The sequence below is a fragment of the Phocoena sinus genome, chromosome 2 (assembly GCF_008692025.1).
Source record: "Phocoena sinus isolate mPhoSin1 chromosome 2, mPhoSin1.pri, whole genome shotgun sequence".
In the NCBI taxonomy this organism is placed as follows: domain Eukaryota; kingdom Metazoa; phylum Chordata; class Mammalia; order Artiodactyla; family Phocoenidae; genus Phocoena; species Phocoena sinus.
The window spans coordinates 141,978,226-142,003,385 of NC_045764.1; the positions used below are offsets into that span (position 1 = coordinate 141,978,226).

Sequence of the window (25,160 nt, forward strand, 5' to 3'; positions counted from 1 at the left end):
GAGCAGCTTTCTTTTTATTGCACGTAAGGAAACAGATTCAGAGAAGTCAAGTGAATTACATTAAGTCATTGATTAAAAGGGAGGTTTATAGGACGTTCTAAATATGAACTCAGTAGTGACAATAGATAGCAAGTTAGCTTGCTTTTATTATCTTAGTGTCAGCTAATGTTGATTGTTCGTTGTAGGTACTTTATAGAGAAGCTGCCAATTCTTTTCTCACATAAGTCTAGTGGATATATCAGCAGAATGTGAACTTATATAGTAGGTTATTTTTAGAGAGGGTAGCTTTGAACAAAAGCCATTTCAGAGAATACTGGTGAATTCAAGTGAATAGTAAAACATTCATTAAAGCAGAATGAGGAAACTTAAACCACATAACTTTTAAAACATAGTTTGGCTGATACGTATGAGGGCAGATAGCAGGTAAAATTTGAGATGGAGTATACTTTGTTGATGAAGGTACAACTAATACTGTGAGGATAAAGGAAGAAATTTAACAGAAACTCTTAGGAAGGAAAATAAAACTTTGAGACTTTAATAAGATAGGAAAAATGAAACGTGAAAAGCAATTCTGTTTTATTTAAGGACTGGCCATACATTTATCTCATTATCAAAATTTGTTGTCACTGTCTTCTTTCATTTTCTTCCTTCCCTTACGGGTTCTGAGAAAGGCTCTAGCATGGTGTGATATAGTGCAGTGCAGTTCTGGCTTTTGTTACTTATGACCAGCATGGTCTTGGACTAAAAGCTTGCTTATTAAGGCATACTAAAGTGAATAATTTTTAATTAGTTAATCAGACTTTTGAAATTCAGGTACTGCATAAAAAATGAGACTGTATCTTTGATGTGACTATAGGATTACTGGAATAATCAAATGAAATCACGTGAAATGGTTTTAAAAACCGAAGACTTCACAAAGGTAAATAATATTAAGGTTTATTAAGGTTGAATAAATCTTAATCTCACCTGAATCTACTCTAGGTCCATGAGTGACAAAGTGAGCATTTTGACCTTTTCATATATGTGTGTCCGTATATATATCTTCTGCTTTTTGAGTTTTTAGGTAAGAGTGGACAGATTTTTAACATGGGTTGCCATGTGATAGAGGTCTAAACTTAGGCTCTACAATAGATGCAGATAGGAGCTTGTTAATTTTTAGGTGTATGATATGAGTCAGTAGCTGAGTCAAAGTGTCACAAAGAACGTACAGTTTTTAATCTTGTTGAATATTATCAATAGAATAGGTTCCGGATTTTAACATCTGGGTTGGATACTTTGACAGGGGCATAGAGTTTGATTAAAAGGGGACTTTAGGAACACCTGTTCCAACCCCCTTGAAGATACCTTTTACAGGGTCCCAGAATTAGCTTTCCTCACACTGAAGAATCTTTCTGTTATGTGATGCAGTACACTTTTCTTACGGGCTCTTGTGTTTGGTGTTCTTTGTTTTTGTCGGCCCCAAATGACCTCCCTCTCCATCTGCTGTTGTGTATACTTTACATTTTGTTGGATATGTTGCAGGCTTGACTGAAGAGAGAACCTATTGATGGAACAGCCAGGAGTAGAAAGAGAATGATAGGTTCAGGAAGCAGGACAAACAAGGAAATAATGATAACAATAATAGCTACCACTTATTAGCACTAGAGTCCCAGATGCTGTCCTAAATGCTTTTCTTATTTTATCTTACAACAACCTATGGTATTGATATTTTAATATTGAAATTAGTTAAATGAAATATTAATTTAACATTGTGCTAACTTAGTAGTTACAGATGAGGGAGCTGACTGAGCTTTGCACAGTAGAAGGCAGGGTTCATGCTTTTTGGTTCTAGAGACCAAACCTTTAATGCTACCACATATTGCTTTTTAAAGATAACTTGGAGGCCCCTCTGCAGAAAAATTCTCTGCCTTTCCTTCTCTAAATGTGCTAGCCATTAGAGATAAAAGATGAACATTTTAAGGCTGGTAATAACTTGGTTTAGGTGGTGGTGGTGGAGGAGGTGAAATATAGAATTTATTCAACATTTTAAGATTGAATGATGGTATCAGAAAGGAAGGAACCTGAATATAATCTACTATGCAAATCAGGGGGAAAGGGAATTTTGGTGAGGCTCTTGTAAGGACTAGATTTTATGATGCTATATAAGCATGAAAACTTGATATAGGAAGTTTAGTAAGGGCTTATGATCATTAGTTTATATAGATTAGCACTGTACAATAGAAATATAATGTGAACCATGCATGTAATTTAAAATTTTCTGGTAGCCACATTAAGGTAAAAAGAAACAGGTTAAATTAGTTTTAGTAATATATTTTATTTAACCTAATATATCAAAATATTATTTAAACTAATTAATAAAAAAATTAATGAAATATTTTACATTCTTTTATTCCTACTAAGTCTTTGAAATCAGTGTGTATTTCACACTTACAACATTTCTCAGTTTAAACTAGCCATATTTCACATGCTTAGTGGCTACTGACCACCTTAATGGACAGTGCATTTTTATACCATTAAAAGATATGTTCTTAAAAAATTTCTGACTGAATTACAATTAGATGGCTTATTCACCCTCTGTGGAGGAGTGGAGGGCAATCTGAGGTGGAAAGGCATCACTATTCAGTTGTGTCCAGAGAATCTGCTCAGGAGGGGGAACATTTTTTATACTTAGTAAGAAGAGGTAGGGAAGGATTTACCAAATGTTTAGGCTTCCTGTCATTTAGGTTTCCTGTTGTTTGAGGTACTGTGCGTTGTAGTTAGAGGGACTTCTAGGGCATTCCAAATAATTTCTGTGGTCTTTATATAAGTTCTGGGCCCTGGTTTTATATAAAGAGCATAGTGCTTTTTCTGTAGACAGCTCTGGAAGAGAAGCACACAGTTCTTACTCATGAAATGTGGTGTCTGTTGGTTCAGGGACTCTGTGCCTCTGTCTGGAACCCTTCAGAACCTCACTGATTTCACTGATTTGCTTTTATGGGATTTAATATGTTTAAGGTTACATCATTCCTCAGGCAGGGATTTCTAAAATCTGCTTTTTCCTTAAAAAAAAAAAAGAAGAGAAAAAGAAAAGAAAAACCTGAACAAAATAAACTTATCACATAAAAAAATGACTAAATCTTTTCTAACTATGAAAGTGTAATATGTGTTCTTTGTAAAAATTTAGATAATGGAGATACATAGTTTTACGTGTTTAATGAACAGATCTCCAGTAGAAGGAAGTGTTCAATCTTTGGCTTCCTCCTGTAGTACTGGGGTTCCTTGGGCAGTAGCACTCCAGTGAATCAGACTCTCTGTATGGGACAGGTAGTGAAGATTTTATTTCCTTTAAGAAGACAGTGAACAAATAAGAGGTATGTGTTTTCTCTGGCTGAGTTAAATACGTATATTGTCCTGTATTATATATCATATATTATTTGGCTAAGAGCCTAATTTTAATGCATTTCATTAAAAATCTTCTTAGAGAGTTATCTGTAAAACTGTAAGATTTATAAAACTAAGTAACAGCTGTAAGGCTTGTGTTAACTTGTTAAGAGATACTGGGTTAAAATACAAGCTCTGCTCTGTACAGTTGAACAGAATAGAATGTACTTTTACCAGTAATTTTCATTTTCTGAGTTTGTAGTTTTAGTGCTATGATGATGTTATCAGTATATAAATCTTTTTTGCCATGACTAATTGTGTTTTATTTGTTGTGAATGTAGTTGTGGTTCAGGTGGGGGTAAGGGAGGTTTGTGGAAACCAATGCTTACCATTTTGGGGATGGGTTGTGGGAAGAAGCAAGCTAGAAATATACTTGGAAGAAAGAAAACAATAGCCACCTGGGAGCAATTTGAGATGAGGGGAAAAACAGATATTTTGAGAAAAGTTACAGTGTTTTAAAAAATAAATGATTCATATACAAAACTTAATCATTAGGAACATAAAATTTTATGAAATTTGAGTAGGAAACATCATGTTAGAGAACTTTGAATTTCATATTTATTATGTTCATATTTTGTGTGGATGAAACATAGAAGTCTTAGTTAGTTTGAATTGACCCCTTCTGTGGCTTCTTAGACTCTTAACTAAGGATCATAGTCCTTATCTGTGGAGAGTCCCAAGACTGAGTTTGACAGGTTAATGAAATCTAAAGTTATTTAGTGTTAGCAGTTTAACTTTAGATTTTATTAACCTGTCTGTTCATATTTTCTGCTGGAAGGTTAACAGTCATATTGACCCTTGTCATGGAGTTATTAGTAACTTATAATTCTAAAGTACTGTGAAAACATTAAACATTTATTAAGTATTATATTTATTAGAACATTCCTTAGTGCAAAGCAGTTCATTCATTAACCCATACTTAATATTGGTTATTACAATTACCTGTCCTCAGCCATCCATCAGAGTCCTATGCCTGTCCTTCTTTAATTCTTAGACTTAGATGACTCAGGAAAATTCTTGTAAAGGGTGGTTATGACTGTTGGAGTGGTTTTGTAGTGGCTGTTGTCGCCTGGCTGCTTCAGGAAGTTAGGTTAGAGTAAAGGGTTCGGGTTTTGGAGTTACTTAGTTTCTCTTGAATCCTGTCTCTGCTCCTTAACTATCTGTGTGCAAGTTACTTGCCCAGGCAAGTTATTAAACCTTAGTTTCCTTAACTGCAATGTGGAAATAGTAGCAACCACCTCTTAGGGTTGTTAGGAGGACCCCCACAAAATAATATCTCTGATGTTAGGGATAATAGCAGTTTACTGTTTGTTTTTTTAATAAAGACAGTTGTTTTTAGAGCAGTTTTAGGTTCACAGCAAAACTGAGAGGGAGGTACAGAGGTTTCCTGTGTATGCTTTGCCCCTACACATGCATAGCCTCCTCCATTGTCCACATTCCCCACCAGAGTGGTACATTTGTTACAATTGATGAACCTTCATTGACACATCATAATCAAAAGTCCACAGTTTACCTTAGGATTCACTCTTTATGTTGTACATTCTGTGGGTTTGGACAAATATATAATGATATGTATTTATCATTGTAAAATCATAAAGAGTACATTCACTGCAGCCCCCAAATCCTCTGTGCTTTTTTCGTCCCTTCTCCCCAGCTTCTAGCCCTGGTAATTCCTCATCCTTTTACTGTCTCCATAGTTTTTCCTTTTCCAAAGTGGCATATTAGTTGGAATCATACACTATGTAGCCTTCTCAGATTGACTTCATTCACTTTAAGGTTCCCCCGTGTCTTTTCATGACTTGATAGCTCATTCCTTTTAGCACTGAATAGTAAGCATTCACTCTCTAGATGCACCATAGGTTACTTATCCATTCACCTACTGAAGGACATTTGGTTGCTTCCAAGTTTTGGCAATTATGAATAAAGCTACTATAAACAACCATGTGTAGGTTTTGTGTGGACATTAGTTTCAACTAGCAGCTACTTCTATTGAGCATTTATTTGTTTTAGCCAGACACTGTACTATGTACTTTACATGAAAAATATCATTTAATTCTTATGTATATATAATAGATCATGCGAAGCTTTATAGCCCATAGTAATATATGTCCAATAACTGGTTGCTATAATTATTTTCTCTGTGTTAGTTCCAAGCATGTAGTTTAAGTAGAAGTTGAGGCTGTTAAGATAAGACTCAGGAATGGGCATTCTGACCAGACTTCAAAGACTTATTGAGGAGTTGACAGTGGATTGAAGGTGAAGTATATATTAAAGTGTAGTTCAAGGCTAATCTGCATGGTAATCACTTAGGAAGCTTGTTAAAATGTAGAGTTTTGGGTTCATCTTTAGAAACTCGGACTTTATGAATCAGAATCTCTGGTCACGGAGCTTGGATTCTGCAGTTTTAAGTGCTTAATAAATAATTCTGATTCACCATGAATTTTGAGAATCATCTTTTTAAATTTATTCTTCCTGATGATTAAAAAGTGATTCTAGTGGTTTTTAAATAGTTGTGTTTCTTTGATATAATAAGCTTTCTATTTTATTGGTGATGGAGCTGGTAAATTTTTTCCATTAAATTTTTTCCATGTTACGAGGGGAGGAGGGTAGTGATATTTGTTCATTCAACTTTTATTTAGTTAATATCACTTCTTTGAGGTATATTTTAATTTTTTCATAAATATAGCATATTTTACTTTATTATTCAAATAATGTAGTCTTTTTGAATAGGGTAGGAAAGTAAGGCAGATTGAGAACATACTATTATGAAGATAGGTAGAGAGGTGAAAAGAGTGGTTTTCTGGTGCTAACTAGAAAGGAAAATATAACTATAAATAATTTACATAACTAATATGAATAATTAAAACCTGATGGAAATTTTCAAGGAGTTTTGGTATGGGTCACTTTATTAGTCATATTAGTTAATGAAAGAGTCATATCAGGAATGCTCAGCTTCTGTGTTTTTTGACGGTTGTGTTCCCTCCTAAGAACACTCTTCTTCTGGGTTTTGTCTATGTTGGCTTCCTGGGAAGTCTTACTCCAGATCCACAGTTTGGGAAGTCAAGTTTCATCCCTACAGTTCTTCACATGAACCTCAGCTTTCTTAGATTCTTCATGTAAAACCTTACCTAAAGGAACCAATGAATTGGCTTCAAGTCATAATTTTACACTTAGGTCTTTAGAAGACTCCATTTCAGTGAGTCTTTGCATTGGTATCTTTACCCCCCAAATCTTTCTGGCTCCAGCATCCACTTTAATAACTCTGTGGGTTAAGCAACTCCATTTTTAATGTCTGTAGTTCTCTTCATTCTCAGAAATGAGGTCACCAGGGCTTTGTCATTGTTAATGAAAAAGGTATTGTACACTTTACTTTTGGGGAGTGTCCTTGGACTGAATGAAGCTAAAACATCATAGACATTGTTGCTCTGCTTTAAATACTCATAGGATATAATTTTGCATATTTTAAACTCAATCTGTTTGCCAATGCAATAATATTATTTATCTCTGGGAACTTTGGCTATATTCTGTTGTGCTATTTAGAATTCACATGAATTATTAAACCTTTCTAGTAGGTCTTTTATTGAGCCTATTGTCTGACCTCTTCTTTAAAAGTAGTCTTCAGCATTTTCGAAAGAATCATTTGGGTCTTCCTGGGACTGGAGATTTTGCTTCTGTTGTGACAGAAGCAGAGAGTGAACTTTTTTAGAAGTTAGGAGCAGTGGGGTACAGAAGAGGAGAAAAATCAGACTACATTTTATATCATGCCTGTTTCATTGTGAAAAATAATCATATTCTTATGTCCTTTTCTTTTCTGAGGAGGGGGCGGTGGCGGTAAGAGTGCAGGGTGAATTAAGGAGGCATCACGGAGAATGTGTCTCCTAACATGGGGTTTCAGTTATTTCCCAAATACAGAGAGCAAAGTGGTTGTCTCTAGACATGTTTCTTTCATAGGAGGCCCGTGTGCAGTATTGGTATGTTTATCACTCACCCCAAAATATTGACAGTGTTGGCATTACAGGTAATCTGAGTTACTGCCTTTTCTGTCATGTTCCTCTCTGTTTTAAGTGTGGGCCACAAACCCATAACAGTATTGATGTGATTATATTACTATTATAACTGTTGATAGTTTTCCTTTTAAATCAGAGAAAAGCACACTGATTTTTTTCCCTTTATTCTTATAGCATTTTTATTTCCAATAATTATACTTTCCTTCTGAATTATTTCAAAATGTTTTGGTATGGTATTGGTAAACATAGTATTATTTTTTGTGGTTAAGAGTCTAAACTCTTAAACAAGACTATGTGGGTTCAGTTCTCAGCTTTACCACTTACTAGTTGTGTGAACTGGGGCAGGTTATTTATTTTATATAACTCTTGCCTTGGTTTTATCTGTAAGACAGGGATTATAAAATTACCTACTTTTTACACGTGTTGAGGATTAAATCATTTAGTAAAGAACAATGCCTGCAAATAGTACAGGCTGAACATGTATTAGTTATTATTCACTCACTAAAATAGTAGTCTCAGTAGATGCTAATAGACTTTAAAAGTTAACAAAATTAATATTTTAAAACTTTAGAAAAGCTTAATTTAGAAAGTTATTTTTAGGCTGGAGTTTTGTGTGCACGTGCCCGTGCACGCACACACACACACAAACTCACACACACTCTCTCTCGCACACCCTTTTCAAACTGTTACAGAACAATGTTTTTCAAACTTCGATGTGCATGCAGGTTACCTGGGGATCTTGGTAACATGTAGATTCCTACTAGCTTTGGAATAGGCCTGAGCTGCTGCCATTCTAACAAGCTCCACAGGTAATCTGGATGTAGCTAGTCTTTAGATGATAACTTGAGTATTAAAGTTATAGAATGTCCTACTAGTGGTTCTGAATCCTTCTGTCAGTACTTTATAAAAACTTGGGTGTTTTTTGTTTTTGTTTTTTAAAAAGCATGCCTAGGCTTTACCTCAGACTAGTTAAATCAGATCTCTGGCATTAGTGTTCTGGACATTATCATCATCATTATCATTTTTTTCTTTTTTGTAAAAAAATATTCTAGGTCATTCTCATGTGTGAATAGCATTAAGAGCTACTACTTTAGTGATGTGAAGGAGAGTCAGTAAGCTAAGTAGCTCCATTTTATGTCTTCATTTACTGTTATCTTCTATCCCTTTAAGCATCTGTAGGGATGATGAAGCATAGCTGGTCAGAACTCTTTAACTAGGAGGCAGCTAATAATTTTGGCTTGAAGTTATCTTCACACTATACTGCACTAAAAAGTTTGACTCCTTGAACCCTTCTTCATGGCTTCTATCTCCTATTGCTTTCATCATTTTTATAATCTTCTTTGGATTCTCCCTGATTTCTCAACAGCTTCCTGAAAGTATAGTAATTCAAACTCAATATAAAGTTGCTTTAACAAAACTGAACAGTGGCAGAGGCAGAAGAATAAAGTTCCTTCCACTTCTTAAATTCTGTGATTTTTATTAAGGTGGAAAACTTATATTTGTTTCAGACTTTTTATTGGCCCTTTCTTTATGTTTTTGGGAGCTAAAGTGTGTTTTCTACCATAATATTTGTTTCAGTACATTACTTTCTTAGGTTATATTCCCTCTTTTTTCTTTCTCAGCTGTACTTCTTGCCTCTGTTTCCCTTCTTGTACATATTTTTGAGGAGAGGCAGTAAATGTTTTCTCGTGGACTATCATGTTTTGGGAAAGTAGTTTTCCAAACTGATCAAATCTTGCTGAAATTTTATTCCATCTAGTCATGATATATCATTTAGAATCTGGACAGGGAAACAATCTACACTAGAGATTTCTACCAAGAAAATTTGATACAGGGAGTGGGTTATCAGGTGTCAGAGGCTGAAGAGGCAAAAGGGGAACACTGGAGTAACACAGAGTCAAAAATTGCAGAAAGCATCAGTCATCCAGAGGGCTGGGGCTCAAAACTTCTGGCTGTTGCTGGTACTTCTGAGAGTACCAGAGAGAACTTGTGGCTGTCACCAACTGCTGCTGCTGGGGTGGAGGGCCTGTGCTAGGGCAATGCTGAGTGGAAAAAGCAAGTTTCTCCTTTTAGTGTTCTTATTGGCAGTATGAGGAAGCTAGCTGGCAAAAGAGAAAAGTAGTTTCCAGAGTTCTATTTTCAGTGTTACTGAGCTGAGTATTAAAGGGTGGATTTGCTGCTGAGAGACTGTAGCTGAATAACCAGCACATATAGCCTTCTCCTCCTCTCTTGGTCTCTTTCTTAGCTACAGGGATCCTGCATGCTCTTAGTGTCTAGGATTTAGAATGAAAGGAGTTATTATTATTATTTTTGACTTACTTGTCTAGCTAATGTGATTTGGGGGCATGAGACAGGACTGCGTGCTCTAAGATAACTGTCACAGCCTTTCTTGGGAACTGAGAGTCCATTACTCATTCCTTTGACTCTAAAGGGATTTCTGTTTTTCAAGATCCCTTATTCAAAATACAAACATTGTTGGAGTACTGATAAAGCAGAGGTTAAAAATTGGTTGCTTATTGGCCAAACAGTGGCCTACAGTGGAACTAATCTTTGAACAGAAGATTATACCTTCTCTCTCATTCTAATATTCTTCTTCCTGCAGAGCTTCTCAAAGTTTAATATGCATGTGAATTATTTGGGAATCTTGTTAAAATGCAGATTCTGATTCAGTATGTCACTGGTTAGGTGGCACTAGAAGGGCAGTGCCTCAGAATAGGTTGACTTTTCTTCCATAATTTTGATGCTGCTCTAGACGCAGAGGCATGCCAATCACTTGTAGTTTTCCTGGAACATCTGAGACTTTTCAGTGATTGTGTATATGTTTAAGGGAGACTAATGGGAGATAGGACAGGAGGACAATTAGAAAATTCATGCATCAGATAGCTTGTGTTCATTAAAGCCGTTATTCTTGATTAAATAGGGCTATCTATGGATTTTAAAAATTTGGTTTGAATTTCATACTAAATGCATTTTTCTACTTTTGACACTTTGATGTACTTCAGGTTGTCATCAAAGCAGAGGATCTTCTTTCCTTGAGCCAAATAAATGGTAATCTACCTTAATTGAACTTTGCATACAGCCCAAATTTATGAAGTTGTTAATTGCTCTTACATTGGATTTTACTTTACCAAGGCATACCTGATCACATGACTAAAAAGTTATTCAGTTGCCATCCTTCAAGATCCTCTGCCTACCTCCCTCATCCCCACTAACCCCAATTCCTGGATCTTTTCCTTTTGTCTTTACAGACCTAGATTTTTAAGATCCTAGGTTCTTTGTTTCTGTCTTTTGGTTCTTTTTATGAATGTTACTCTTAAATTTTTTAAATTCAGGCTGTAGATAATACAATTCAGGTCACGGAATTGAAATAATTGGCCTCTTTATCGGTTGAGGTGAAAGAGTTAAAATGAAAGTTAAGGATTCAGGGCACCCCTACAGAAATGAGGGGTGAAAAAATGCTCAATTTTAGGATCCTAAACAAAGCATTTTGATTGGCATATAGAGACCCTTGCATCCACACAAACGTCCATATTTGAATATTTATAGAAGATAATCTGTCAAAATTACTGTTATTTTAATTTGCCAAGCTTGGCTGATTGCTGCAGTTGGATGTTAGTTGAATTCTAGATGAGGAACTGTAAATAAGAGCTGGTCTAGAACATGCTTTTTGTCCTTGAAGTTGTTTGAATATTCCTCTCCCCACACCCCTTTTTAAAAAACAAAACAAAACAAAGCAGTGAGGCCTTTTTATATTAGCTGGACTTCAATGTTTTCCTTTTTAGGGAAAAAGGATTAAAGTAAGGTGATAACAGTAAATACTAAAAAACTTTTTTTAGTTAAGAAAACCATTTACATTTCGTGAACAGGGATTATTTAAATAGTTTTAACTATTTGTCCAATCTTTGCTTCAAAGATTTCCCTGGAGAGTTCAAACCTAGGGACATGTATCTCTTCAAGGCCTGAGGGGCCTTGAGGTTTCGTGTAAGTAAGTTTCATGTTAACAACAAAGAAAATGTATAGTTGTAGATAATTAATGTTACTGCTTTCTTTTGTCTCATTTTAAACAGTTGGTAATTTTAGTGACCCAGATTCAAGCAGTAGTATCTTCCATTGGAAATATGTGATTTCGTCATCTTATGTTCTAGGGGAAGAAAGGTAAGCCATTTTTCACGCTTAATATTTAAGTAACTTTGTAAATAAATCAAAATGTTCTCTTTTAAAAGGTTAGAAAACCCTTTTCTCTTTAGGTAGTGTTTTCTCACCCAGAAGAAACTGTATTATTTATTTATGTCATATCGTTATTCCTCAAAAGATTCCACTGAGTCTGTATTATTTCAGCTCTAGAGATTATACGATGACTTTCAAAAAATCATACAACAGTTTTTTGGAGCAGGACTATGTTCTGTGCTCTGTCTGCTAGGCTATCTTGTCCCTTTTACATAGCCATTCTCAGCTGAATAGTTTATTTTTACATATATAACCACCTGACATGACTAGATAGTCTTAATATTTTTTGTTTTTGCTTTTGATGTTTTCATTTATCTCTTGTAAACTGCCATAATTGGATCCATTTTGTTGGTTATTACTTTAGCTAGAAACTATGTCAAGTACTAAGTCTCAGTTTTACTTAGACATTGACTTCATTTTGGGGTTTCAGGAATGTGGGGTCTCAGGAATATATTTTATATTCAGCAAATTAAAAGTGAAACTTTTAGAGCACTCTTTTCCATTTTTCACAAGCATCCATCTTCATCCTCATTTGACAATCCTTTTCTGGGTAGATTTTCTTTTTTCTAGGAGTGTTTATATAATCTTTCACTTGTTACTGTGTGGTCTCTTTTCCCAGTTCTTTTTGTGGCTATCCCTATTACCATTCTCCATATATTTCACTCTAATTCCTCATGATCCTCCTAGGAAAATTATATGTGCAACTCTGTAGTTATCCTCTGAATGAAGGATAATCACGTTATTAATAATTCCTTAAGATGTTATGCTCACTCCTAATTTTGTAATTAATAATAACATTATTAATAATTATTAATATAAATAACATTAATTCCTTAAGATGTAATGCTTGCTCCTAATTTTGTAATGGTTCACCATCTGTTCACTGTACAAAGGGCTCAGAAATGTCTGTTGTATCTAATGCACCACAGATGTGGAAATAATAACAAAATTTACATTTATGTAAAGCGAAGATACTGCTAATATGTTCCCTTGGGTTTGGCCATTCTGATATTCTTGCTGTGTTTGGAGGCTTATTAAGTATGTTAAAGCTCAAGTCGAATACAATTTAAGTCGGAGATATAAAAAGTAATGAGCTGTTTTACAGTGTGATTTGGAAAAAAAAATTAGTTGTATTTCTTGCTTATAAGAACAGCAGATAGCACAGTTGACTAAGATTTTCTAAGTAAAGTAATTTTGATAAAGGTTAATTTCATGGCAATAGAAAATGTTGGGAATTGGAATCCAAATGTCAAATTTCACATACAAATCTTAGCTTTCTACTGATTTTTCTTTTCCCTCAGAGGAAGAATCTTAAAACTTAAATTTGTTTAGAGGACATTCTAATGCTACTTTAGGAATAAGAAACAGGCTTTATTTTTCTGCAGTTGTACAGTAGGGGTAACCAGTGCATCGCAGTACTTATTGATAGATTTTTTTAAAAGCTCTTATGGAAATTTAATCAAGTGTTTATTTAGGAAATATTTTAGTTTGTAATAATGATGCAGGATCTAAACGATAACCTACGATATTCATCTATGTGTTTTCATTGTTTCAGAAAGAAATGATGAAGTGTATTGTTTAATAATTTGCATTTTGGTATTATTTATACAGTAAACACTATGAATAATCATATTTTAGGTAATTCAGGTGCCATTGAGACAAATTTAGATTTCCATTTGTTTCTTCTCTCCCTAATATCATAAGAGTGTTATATATCACTCTATCAGTTAGTTAAAAGGTAAAAATTGAAAATGGATTTTGTTTTGTTTTGTTTCTGATCTGGCATGTAAGGAGCTTAGAAGTCATCACTCCATCCTAACCACAAGTAAAAAACTGAACAAACTGAAAAATCAACAACTCTTCTTAGATCCATCAGAGAAGTAAGGTCACAGGGCAAACCACTGCTCTCAAATTAGAGAGACCAACAGGCAAATATAGAGAATTGACAACTTACCCTAGCAAAAACCTCCAAGGGAACCACTAGTGGGTAGGAAAATCTAAAGTGTGATTAACAAATTAGGGGAGACTCCATGTGGACAAGCCTGAGGTAAAAACTCCAGGGGGACCCAGTCATAGGGAGCCCCCCACACTCTCATGATTTTGCTTCTAGGAGCTCTACCAGGTCCTCACAGTGAATATCTGAGAAGGAGCGCCTGGTGCTTCCTGCAGGGGGAGGGAAGAGTAACCATTTTGAAATATGCCAAGGCATCTTGTTTTTCTTAACAAGATCTGCTATCAAGAGAAAGTATTTTACCAGGGCCTAATCTATTAAGGTGTTATCAGAGACTAATTGACCTGGAGGAAGGGAAATACCCAACTGTAGCCTTCCACATGGTGGGGAGAGAAATATCCCATTCCAGTCCCCTGTAGCCATCCTGTTCCACCTAGGAGGGGAGCATAGGACTGAAAAGAACTTGTGAAGTTCACAGCTCGGTGGGCGCAGGCCTAACCATAGCACTGTAGAATGCTTCTACTCCCCTCCACACCTTAACCACATTAGTAAATTCCTATTCGTTACAGTTCCTTTTACCCAGTGCATCATGTCTGACTTCCAACAAAAAAATTACAAGGCAGACTATACCAAAAAGCAAAAACCACAGTTTAAAGAGACAGAGCAAGCATCAGGATCAGACTCAGGTGTGTCAGGAATATTGGAATTATGAGACCAAGAATTTAGAACTATGATTAATATGCCAAGAGCACTAATGGAAAAAGTAGACAACCAAGAGTAGATGAATAATATAAGTAGAGAGAAAATCTAATAAAGGATAAAAAAGAAGTGCTTGAGATAAAAAGCTATAACAGAAATGAAGGATGGCTTTGATGGGTTCATTATTAGACTGGGCATGGCTGAGGAAAGAATTTCTCCGAGCTTAAGGATATGTCAGTAGAAACTTCTAAAACTGAAGAGCAAAGAGAAAAAAGACTGGAAAAAAGAAAAAAAGAAAAAATATACAAGGACTGTAGGACAACTACAAAAGGTACAACATATGCATAATGAAAATACCAGAAGGAGAAAAAGAAACAAGAATAATGACAGAGAATTTCCCCAAATTAATGTCAGACTCTAAACCACAGATCTAGGAGGTTCAGAGAATGCCAGGCAAGATAAGTGCCCAGAAAGCTTTATCTAGGGATATCATATTCAAATTGCAGAAAATCAAAGATACAGAAAATAATCTTGAAAGAAACCAAAGGAGAAAGAATTACCTTAGGTACAGAGATCTTCTCTTCAGAAACTATGAAAACAGGAAGAGAGTGGGGTGAATATTTAAAGTGTTGAGAGGAAAAACTAACAATCTAGAATTCTGTATCCTGTAAAATTATCCTTCAAAAGTGAAGGAGAGTAAAGACTTTTTCAGGCGAACAAAAATTTAGAGAATTTGTTGCTAGTGGACCTGCTTTGCAAGATATGTTAAACAAAGTTCTTCAGAGAAGGGAAATTATATAGACCAGAAACTTGTATCTGCCTTAAAAAAGAAGAAGATTAGATAAAAAATAAGTGAAGCTTGAATAAAAACTTTTATTTTTCTTAATAGATCTAACAGATAACATACTTTGAAATAATAGTAGCAACAACGTATTCAGTGATTATAGCTCATGTATAAGTGAAATGAATGATGACAGTGATACAAGGGTTGGGAGGAAGAAATTAGGAATATTCTTTCATAAAGTACTTGCACTACATATGAAGTGGTATAGTGTTATTTGAAAGTGGACTTGGATTATTTGGAAATGTATAATGCAAACTCTAGGGCAACCATTAAAAAAAAGTTAAAAAAAAGTGTAATTGACATACTAAGAAAAGAGACACAATGGAATCATAAAATGCTCAATTAAAACCACAAAAGACAGAGAAAGAGTGGAAGACAGAAACAGGAACAAAGAACAAAAGCAATGAGTAGAAAACAGTAACAAATATGGTAGATATTAACCCAAGTATATCAATAGTTGCTTTAAATAGCAGTGGTTTAAATCCACTAAAAGACAGACTGTCAGATTGGATCAAAAGTCAAGACCCAACTATATGTTGTGTACAGAAACTCTCTTTAAATATGAAGACACATATAGATTAAAATTAAAGGGATGGAGAAAGATATACCATGCTAATGCTAATCAAAGGGAAGCTGATGTAACTATATTAGTTTCAGACAGAGCAGACTGCAGAGCAAGGAAGATTTTCAAGGATAAATAGGAGCATTATATAATGATAATTCTTTAAGAAGACTTAACAATCCTTAATGTATATGCACCTAACAGGTCGTCAAAATATGTGATGCAAAAACCGACAGAATTGCAAAAAGAAGTAGATCGGTCCACAATTGTAGTAGGTGATACCTCAACTCTCCTCTGTCAGAAATGGACAGATGTAGCAGAAAATCAGTAAGGACATATCTGAGCTCAGCAGCAGCATCAATCAGCTGGATATGATGGACATCTGTAATCCAGCAGCAACAGGGAATATGCGAGTTCTTTTTAGTTTAAAAATGTTTTTAGTAGGATTCACATCATAAATATGTGATCAGAAAGAAAAAAGATGAGGAGCTCATTTTAAAAAATACAACAAACTGTCACCTACCTCACCTCTACCTCTTACATATTTTAGAGTAAGAATTTTAAAACTTTGATTTTTTAGAATACTTAAACATTTTTCTTACCTCAAGCTTGGTATAATGAATGAAAGAGTTATGGTGGTTACTTTTACAAATGAAACCTACCTGGCACTTTTTCATTTACTGGTATTAGGAAGGAATACCTCCTACAACCCTTTGGTTCCATGTAGCAAAATTTGAAAACTGTGAAATATGTATGAATCCCCCATGCCCTAGCCAGTATTTGATAATTATTGACCTTTGCTCCTGAATAATAGACTTCTAGGTATCCATATTCTTTTGAGTGATCTAGAGCAATGGTCCCCAAACTTTTTGGCACCAGGGTCTGGTTTCATGGAAGACAGTTTTTCCACTGACAGACTGGTACCAGTACGTGGCCCGGGGGTTGGGGACCCCTGATCTAGAGGAAGAGCAGAAGCAGATGAGAAAGGACGGGAGAATTTGTAAAGGGAGAGAATATTCATTGTTATCATTTGTCTGTCTGGCAGACTTATGATAGCGACACTACAGGGATTAGTAACATAGACAGGATTTAGAAATCTTGTTAAAATGGATTCAGTGAAACTGTTCCCCTCTCTGTAGAATTAAAAACCAAACCAAATCAAACCAAACCAAACCAAACACAAAAATAAAATACATCAAATGAACTTTCCTCCTTGGATCACAAGTAGTGGTTTGGGGACAGAATCTATCAATGTGTAATCTCATGGTTTCTGTCCTGTCTTAGCTGCTGACTAGCTGTACAAACCTTGATGAAGTCAAATCATTTCTTTCTCAGTTTCCTCATCTTCAAAATGAAGGTAGTGCCTACCTTACAGAGCACTGGTAAGAACTAATTGAGGAAATGCATGCAAGGTGCCCGGCTCATATTTGGCATGCACCGGTGTTACTTCTCCTCCTAGTTCCTTTCAGCATCAGTAGTAATGTCTGGATTCCAGTCCTTGAATTCACTAGTTACTCGTCATGAGGTCATTGTAAAATCAAATTATTTTGTCTCTCCAAGTCTAATTTTCCTTTGACATAAGATCATTAATACTCATGTTGTAAAGTTGTGGTTGTAACTCATTTCCTCATATAGTCTAGGAGGTTTTTGTTGAATCTAAATCTGAATGTTAAATTGCTAAAAAACTTATATAAATATGTGAGTTTTACTGGTTAGATCTTTTGGACACCAAATGCAGAATATATTTTAAGGAATATATAGTAGGAGGAATGTAATAAGGAAAAGTAAATCTCTAGGTTTTTTTTTTTTTTTTAATGGGAGGACTCTCTACACTAGCTTACTTAATTTTTGCTTAATATAATTCATTGGGAAAGTAGGGAAATTATGGATTGAAGAATTTATTTTCGCTTGAAATACTGGGTTGACCAAACGGTTCGTTCGGTTTTTTTCCATAGGATGGCTCTAGTAGTGCTTAGTTGTCTTTAACTTCATTCGAAATAATTTTGTTAGATTGTATATGACAGCTGTCATATCAATGTGCATTTAAAAAAAGACTTATCAAAATTGGTGAATTTTTGTGTAGCCATTTTCATATTGAAAATGGAAGATAAACAACATTTTTGGCATATTATGCTCTATTATTTCAAGAAAGGTAAAAACACAACTGAAACGCAATAAATAGATTTGTGCAGTGTATGGAGAAGGTGCTGTGACTGATCGAACATGTCAAAAGTGATTTGTGATGTTTCGTGCTGGAGATTTCTTGCTGGACGGTGCTCCATGGTCGAGTAGACCAGTTGAAGTTGATAGCGATCAAATCGAGACATTAACTGAGATCAAGCAACATTATACCATGCAGGAGATAGCCAACATACGCAAAATATCCAAATAAGCACTGAAAATCATTTGCACCAGCTTAGTTATGTGAATCACTTTGATGTTTGGGTTCCACATAAGTTAACCGAAAAAAACCTTCTTGACTATTTCTGCATGTGATTCTCTACTGAAACGTAATGAAAATGTTCTGTTTTTAAAACAAATTGTGACGGCCGATGGAAGTGGATACTGTGCAATAATGTGGAATGGAAGAGATCGTGGGGCAAGCGAAACGAAACACCACCAAGCACACCAAAGGCCGGTCTTCATCCAAAGAAGGTGATAACTGTGTATATGGTGGGATTGGAAAGGAGTTCTCTATTATGAGCTTCTTGCGGAAAGCCAAACGATTAATTCCAGCAAGTACTGCTCCCAATTAGACCAACTGAAAGCAGCACTCTACGAAAAGCGTCCAGAATTAGTCAACAGAAAACATATTATCTTCCATCAGGATAATGCAAGACCGCATGTTTCTTTGATATCCAGGCAAAAACTGTTAGAGCTTGGCTGGGAAGTTCTGATTCATCCACCGTATTCACCAGACATTGCACCTTCGGATTGCGATTTATTTCGGTCTTTACAAAGTTCTCTTAATGGAAAAAGTTTCAATTCCCTGGAAGACTGTAAAAGGCACCTGGAACAGTTCTTTGCTCAAAATGATAAAAAGATTTGGGAAGATGGAATTATGAAGTTGCCTGAAAAATGGCAGAAGGCAGTGGAACAAAAGGGTGAATATGTTGGTCAATGAAGTTCTTGGTGAAAATGAAAACATATCTTTTATTTTTACTTAAAAACCAAAGGCACCCTATGGCCAACCCAATAGCTACTTCTAGAAAGAATATATATAGGGCAGTATGTTAGGGAGTCCAAACACTTGAATGTACCTATTTCTTTGCTTTTGTTCTTTTTTTTTTAGATGACTTTATTTTAAAAGGAGACTTCAGTGTACAGTAATGGTTTTATGGGCAGATCTTAGAAAATTATTCAGTACTGAAAATTTTCTGGTTTGATAATTATCAGAGAAAGAATAATAAACCAGTATTAAAATTTAATACTAAATTAGTTGGTAAATTAAGGTTAAGACTCATAAATGAATCATGTTAAATGAGTTATGAATTAGATCAGTATTATTGGTGAACTTAGCTATGTGTTAAATCAATATAATTTCTTTGACATAATCACAGAATAGGAATTGATGTATATGTGGTATATTGTATTGAAGGGTTGTAGATTGACGAACTGGGAAGTTTGTATTTTAACGATGTTATAATTCCATGAATTTCAGTTAGGTTTATTTGAATATGAATCACTTATAAAAACCAGCAGCAAAATATTATTGCTTTTATATTCTGTAGCAGTTGAGTCAGCTTTTGTATGTAATCAGATGAATGTAAATGTAAACTTTAACTTATTTTCTTACACATTTCCCAAAATTTAGGAAATAATTAGCATACAAAGTGTTAATTACTTATAAGAATTCCCAGTTTATCATTTTATTTGACATTATATAGCTCCTTATTAGATGCTTATTAACAACCCTGAAAATGTTACACAAAGTATAGTCTTTGCATGCATAGTCTTTACCTGCAAAAAAAAGAATAGAATGAAATACAATAAAAACTGAACTGCAAAAACATTGAGCAAAGACAAGCTTCTGCTGAGAAGATGGGTATGAATTTATGTGTGAATGTTAGGGACATATGGATATGTTGATTATGGCCACATTTAGTATTTTTCTTGTAAAGCAAAGGATTTACAGAGTTAGATTAAATGCATTATGGGTATGGCTGAGATCAAAATAACTTTATTTTCTGCAAGGTTTTTTTGTTTTTTTTTTTTTGTTAGAAGATGTTGGGGGTTAGGAGTTTATTAATTTATTTATTTTTGCTGTGTTGGGTCTTCGTTTCTTGTGCGAGAGCTTTCTCTAGTTGTGGCAAGCGGGGGCCACTCTTCATCGCGGTGCACGGGCCTCTCACTATCGCGGCCTCTCTTGTTGCGGAGCACAGGCTCCAGACGTGCAGGCTCAGTAGTTGTGGCTCACGGGCCCAGTTGCTCCACGGCACATGGGATCTTCCCAGACCAGGGCTCGAACCCGTGTCCCCTGCATTAGCAGGCAGACTCTCAACCACTGCGCCACCAGGGAAGCCCCTCAAGGATTTTTTTGTTTTTGTTTTTTGGGTTTTTTTTTTTTTTGTGGGGGGTATTGTATTTGTTTTTAAAAAAGCCAGATGCTTCAGTATAAAACTGGGTAATAATTTAAACTACATTTTTCTTAATAATTTAATGTTAAGAACAATTAGAATTCTGTGATTGCAAGGTATTATTTGGACAAGTCATTCATAAAGTAATATGATTCATATATTTTTCTCCTTTTTTATTATGGTAAAAAAATATATAACAAAATTTACCATTTAACCATTTAAAGTGTATAATTCAGTAGTGTTAAGTATATTCACATTGTTGTGCAAACATCACCACTATCCATCTCTAGAACTTTTTCATCATTCTGAATAAAACTCTGTACCTATTAAATATTAACTTCCTCTTCTTCCTGACCCCCAGCCCCTGTAACATGGGGTTGCTATCCAAAATATATAAATAGCTCATACAGCTCAACATCAAAAATACAAACAACCCGGGCTTCCCTGGTGGCGCAGTGGTTGAGAGTCCGCCTGCCGATGCAGGGGACACGGGTTCGTGCCCCGGTCTGGGAGGATCCCACATGCCGCGGAGCGGCTGGGCCCGTGAGCCATGGCCGCTGAGCCTGCGCGTCCGGAGCCTGTCCTCCGCAACGGGAGAGGCCACAACAGTGAGAGGCCCGCGTAACGCAATAAAAAAAAAAAAAAAAAAAAAAAAAAAATACAAACAACCCTATAAAAAATGGGCAGGTGATCTGAATAGATATTTTTCCAAAGAAGACATATAGATGGCTAACAGACACATGAAAAGATGCCCAACGTTGTTAATTATCAGAGAAATGCAAATCAAAACGTCAATGAAATATCACCTCAAACCTGTCAGAATGGCTATCATCAAAAAGAATACAAATAAATATTGGTGAGGATGTGGAGAAAAGAGAAGTCTCATACATTGTTGGTGGGAATTATAAATTGGTGCAGCCACTGTGGAAAAGAGTATGGAGGTTTCTCAAAAAACTAAAAATAGAATTACCATATGACCCAGCAATTCTACTCCTAGGTACATATCCAAAAAAAACGAAAACACTAATTCGAAAAGAAACATGCACCGCAATGTTCATAGCAGCATAATTTACAATTGCTAAGATATGGAAGCAGCCTTAGTGTTCATCAACAGAAGAATGGATAAAGAAGATACAGTATGCGTGTGCATGTACGTGCGCGCGCACACACACACACACACACACACACACAGACACACACACACAGTGGAATGCTACTCAGCCATAAAAAAGAATGAAATTTTGTCATTTGCAGCAACATGGATGGAGTTGGAGGATATTATGGTAAGTGAAATAAATCAGAGAAAGACAAATACTAAATGTTGTCACTTATATGTGGAATCTAAAAAATAAACGAGTGAATATAACAAAAAGAAACAGACTCCCAGATATAGAGAACAAACTAGTGGTTACTAGTGGGAGAGGGACGGTGGAGAGGAGGGACAATATAGGGTCTAGGGGATTAAGAGATACAAACTACTATGTATAAAATAAGCTATAAGGATGTATTGAACAGCACAGGGAATATAGCTGATATTTTATAATAATTATAAGTGGAGTATAATCTTTAAAAATTGTGAATCACTATGTTATACACCTATATTATATAACATAATCACTACGTTATACATAGTGTATATGTATAACATATACACTATGTTATATAGTATTGTACATCAACTAAACCTCAGTAAAAAAAAAAGTCAAGATAATGAAAAGAAAAAAAAAACTTTACTCCGCATTCTCCCTGACCCCCAGGCCCTTTAATCACTATTCTGTCTCTGATTTTGACTACTCTAGGTTCCTTATGTGAGTTGAATCATACAACATTTTTATCCATTTATCTGTCAATGGACATTTGGGCTGTTTCTGCCTTTTGGCAGTTGTGAATAATGTTGCTATGAACATTGGTGTGCAAATGTCTGTTCAACTGTGGTCATGTATTTATATATATTTTTTAACATTTAAAGATATTTGAGGTAATGAAATTCTCTTTGAAATACAAATACATGAGTATTTGTATTTTCACTGATATCAGTGAATATTTATTGAATACCTGTTGTGTATTCTAAGGGATATAAAGGGATATAAAGAGAATATTTATTGAATACTTACTGTGTATTGGGGATATAAAGAATAATAAAACCATGATACTATTTCTGAAGAGCTTACAATCTAATGAGAATAATAAGGTGTGTTTATGAAAACACAACAAACTGGTAGCATATACTTTTTGAAGCTGAAGAGATGTTCACAATCTGATCCAAACCAGCATCCTATCACGCTAAGATTTTTGCGTGTCATCCTAACCAGTTAAGAGGCAAAATACATGGCCATAATCGACAAGCATGTTCCATTCAAGCATGTGTATTTAACACATGCATTTAACATTCAAGCATGAATTTTGGAGTGATCATACTAAAATGGAAGTTGGATCATGACACTCTCCAAAACAGTCTTCCAATAACAACATCCTTTGAATGACTTATATCTTTTTGTCCAAACTCCTTCCTTGACTCTGACTTAATCTCCTATCTCCACCTCTACCTTGAGTTGGATAAATTTTTGTTGTGGATATATTTCTTATGCATGTAAAAAGGCTTAAGTGTAAGTGAGTAAAATGCAGAAGGATGAACTCTATATGTGTCTCAAGGTTCTTTCCAGGCTTATGATTCTAATTTAATCCCTATAGTACCTGGATTTCCAGATGACAGAAAACAGAATTAGTATGTCTAGAGGTTTCTCAACAGATCTATTTCATAATAATTTAAAAGACCAAAATTTGATTGGAATAAAAACATTTTGCTGTGTTTTGATGTTTCAGTGGTATTTTTCCCTCTCTCAGAGTATTTTTTCTGGAAAAGCAAAATCAATCTTTTGTGAATTCAGTCATAATTTTTCAGTTTAGTAGGATTTTAAAGGTTTTTCTGGGTGCACCAGCTGGACCTTTTGGATACTGCTCTTTTTCCACTGAAATGTTAGCAAGACCAAAGGAAGACCTACAGCCAGCTGTTAGATTCACGTTTCCTTTGGATGATGTTTTGAAGTTCAAAAAAGGAACTTTGAGAATTTTAAACACAGCTGAGCAGAGTTTCCAAGAGGTAACATTATAACACTACTTTTTTTCCTCCATATTTATTTTCTTGACTCCCAGTAGAGATCCTGAATGCTGAGTGGTGAAGACGTTTATAGGCTCATTACTTTGTAGGGCAAAAAAAAATGAAAGAACTAATTTCAAAGTTAAGACTTAAAAAAAAGGAGATAATTGTAGAAGTGAGGAAGGATGAATGAACAAGGATGGTCATCCATTCATTCAGCGCATATATGAAAGTCTACTATGTACCAGACACTCCACTAAACACTGGAAACAAAGCAATGAATAAAATAGAATCAGTACCTACACTCATGGAACTTAGATTGCCTGGAACAGTGAGTAGAACATAATAGGCTCTTAAAAATAATTTGAATAGGGCTTCCCTGGTGGCGCAGTGGTTGAGAGTCTGCCTGCCGATGCAGGGAACACGGGTTCGTGCCCCGGTCTGGAAAGATCCCACATGCTGCGGAGCGGCTGGGTCCGTGAGCCATGGCCGCTGAGCCTGCACGTCCGGAGCCTGTGCTCTGCAACAGGAGAGGCCACAACAGTGAGAGGCCTGCGTACCGCAAAAAATTAATTAATTAAAATAATAATAATTTGAATAAATGAATTTCTGTATTGTGGAGAAGAATTTGGGGGTAAGGGGCATTTTAGTGAAGAAGCGTGGAGTGTCCTGTTCATTGTATTTGAGATATTTCATTTAAAAAATGGAAACAAATAAAATATCTATTAATGGGAAAAATGATTTAGTTATGGTAATACATAGAATGTAATTCACTGGAGCCCTTAAAAATAATGACATACATAGATGTATGTCGGCTAACATAAAAGATGTTCTTTACCTAATGTCAAATTAAGCAAAGTAGGTCTTCCCTGGTGGCGCAGTGATTGAGAGTCCATCTGCCGATGCAGGGGACACGGGTTCGTGCCCCAGTCCGGGAAGATCCCACATGCCGTGGAGCGGCTGGGCCCGTGAGCCATGGCCACTGAGCCTGCACGTCTGGAGCCTGTGCTCCGCAATGGGAGAGGCCACAACAGTGAGAGGCCCACATACCTCAAAAAAAAAGAAAAAAAATTAAGCAAAGTATGCTGTAGAATAGGATGTATGAACGATTCCTTTAATCTAAGATTATTTACATTTGTATAAAATATCTTGAGAGATGGTGGAGAAATAGTAATAAGGAATTATGTTTTCTAGGAGGTGAGTTTCCTGTGATCTTTCCTTTATCTTTTATGTATTTCTGTCTTTTGTTTTGCAGTGACTATTTAAAAATAAGCTAATTTTAAATGTTTGGGATAAATTGATTAAAAAAAAATTTTTTTTTTTAACTTAATATCTGTATCAGTAAACATAGTTACTGGTTGATGGTCCATTGTCCTGTAAATGTAAAAAATCTATCTAAGGAATTCTGCATTTTGTTTTTGGAAGAATATAATTAACCAGAAGGAAATGATTACATTTAACATTTACTGTTAACACTCAGAAGGTACAGTTTTAAAATGAACAATAATGTTTCTTTAATGTATGTAATGGTTGAAAAATATTTAGTAGTAATTTTAATTTTGTTTTGTAGATACTTTGAGGAATGTCTACATAATTAGATGGTGGAGAGTTGAGAAAATTCTTAAGGTTTTTTATGTATATGAAAACTTAGTTTGGATGTAGTTATTAATAGATATTATATTGAACTGCATTTTATATCTGAAGATTTGTTTTTGCCCTCTCCTTTGATTAGTATGACTTCTAAGTTTCTTAATTAGGGGAGAGAACATATGGATT

The 25,160-nt window shown here is 35.2% G+C and overlaps 1 protein-coding gene across 7 annotated transcripts in view; it reads left to right on the forward strand.

Moving 5' to 3' along the window:
- Positions 1-25,160, forward strand: part of FUT8 (fucosyltransferase 8) — a 325,108-nt gene that overhangs the window by 111,166 nt on the left and 188,782 nt on the right. For 3 of the 7 annotated variants that reach the window (XM_032622331.1, XM_032622333.1, XM_032622329.1), the window contains one exon: positions 11,495-11,582. The exons of 3 other annotated variants lie outside the window; for them this stretch is intronic. The gene's annotated coding sequence lies outside the window, so the exon portion shown is untranslated. Of the gene's footprint in view, positions 1-900; positions 920-11,494; positions 11,583-25,160 lie in introns of those variants that run through there. One more of the 7 variants, XM_032622330.1, reaches the window with a different exon arrangement.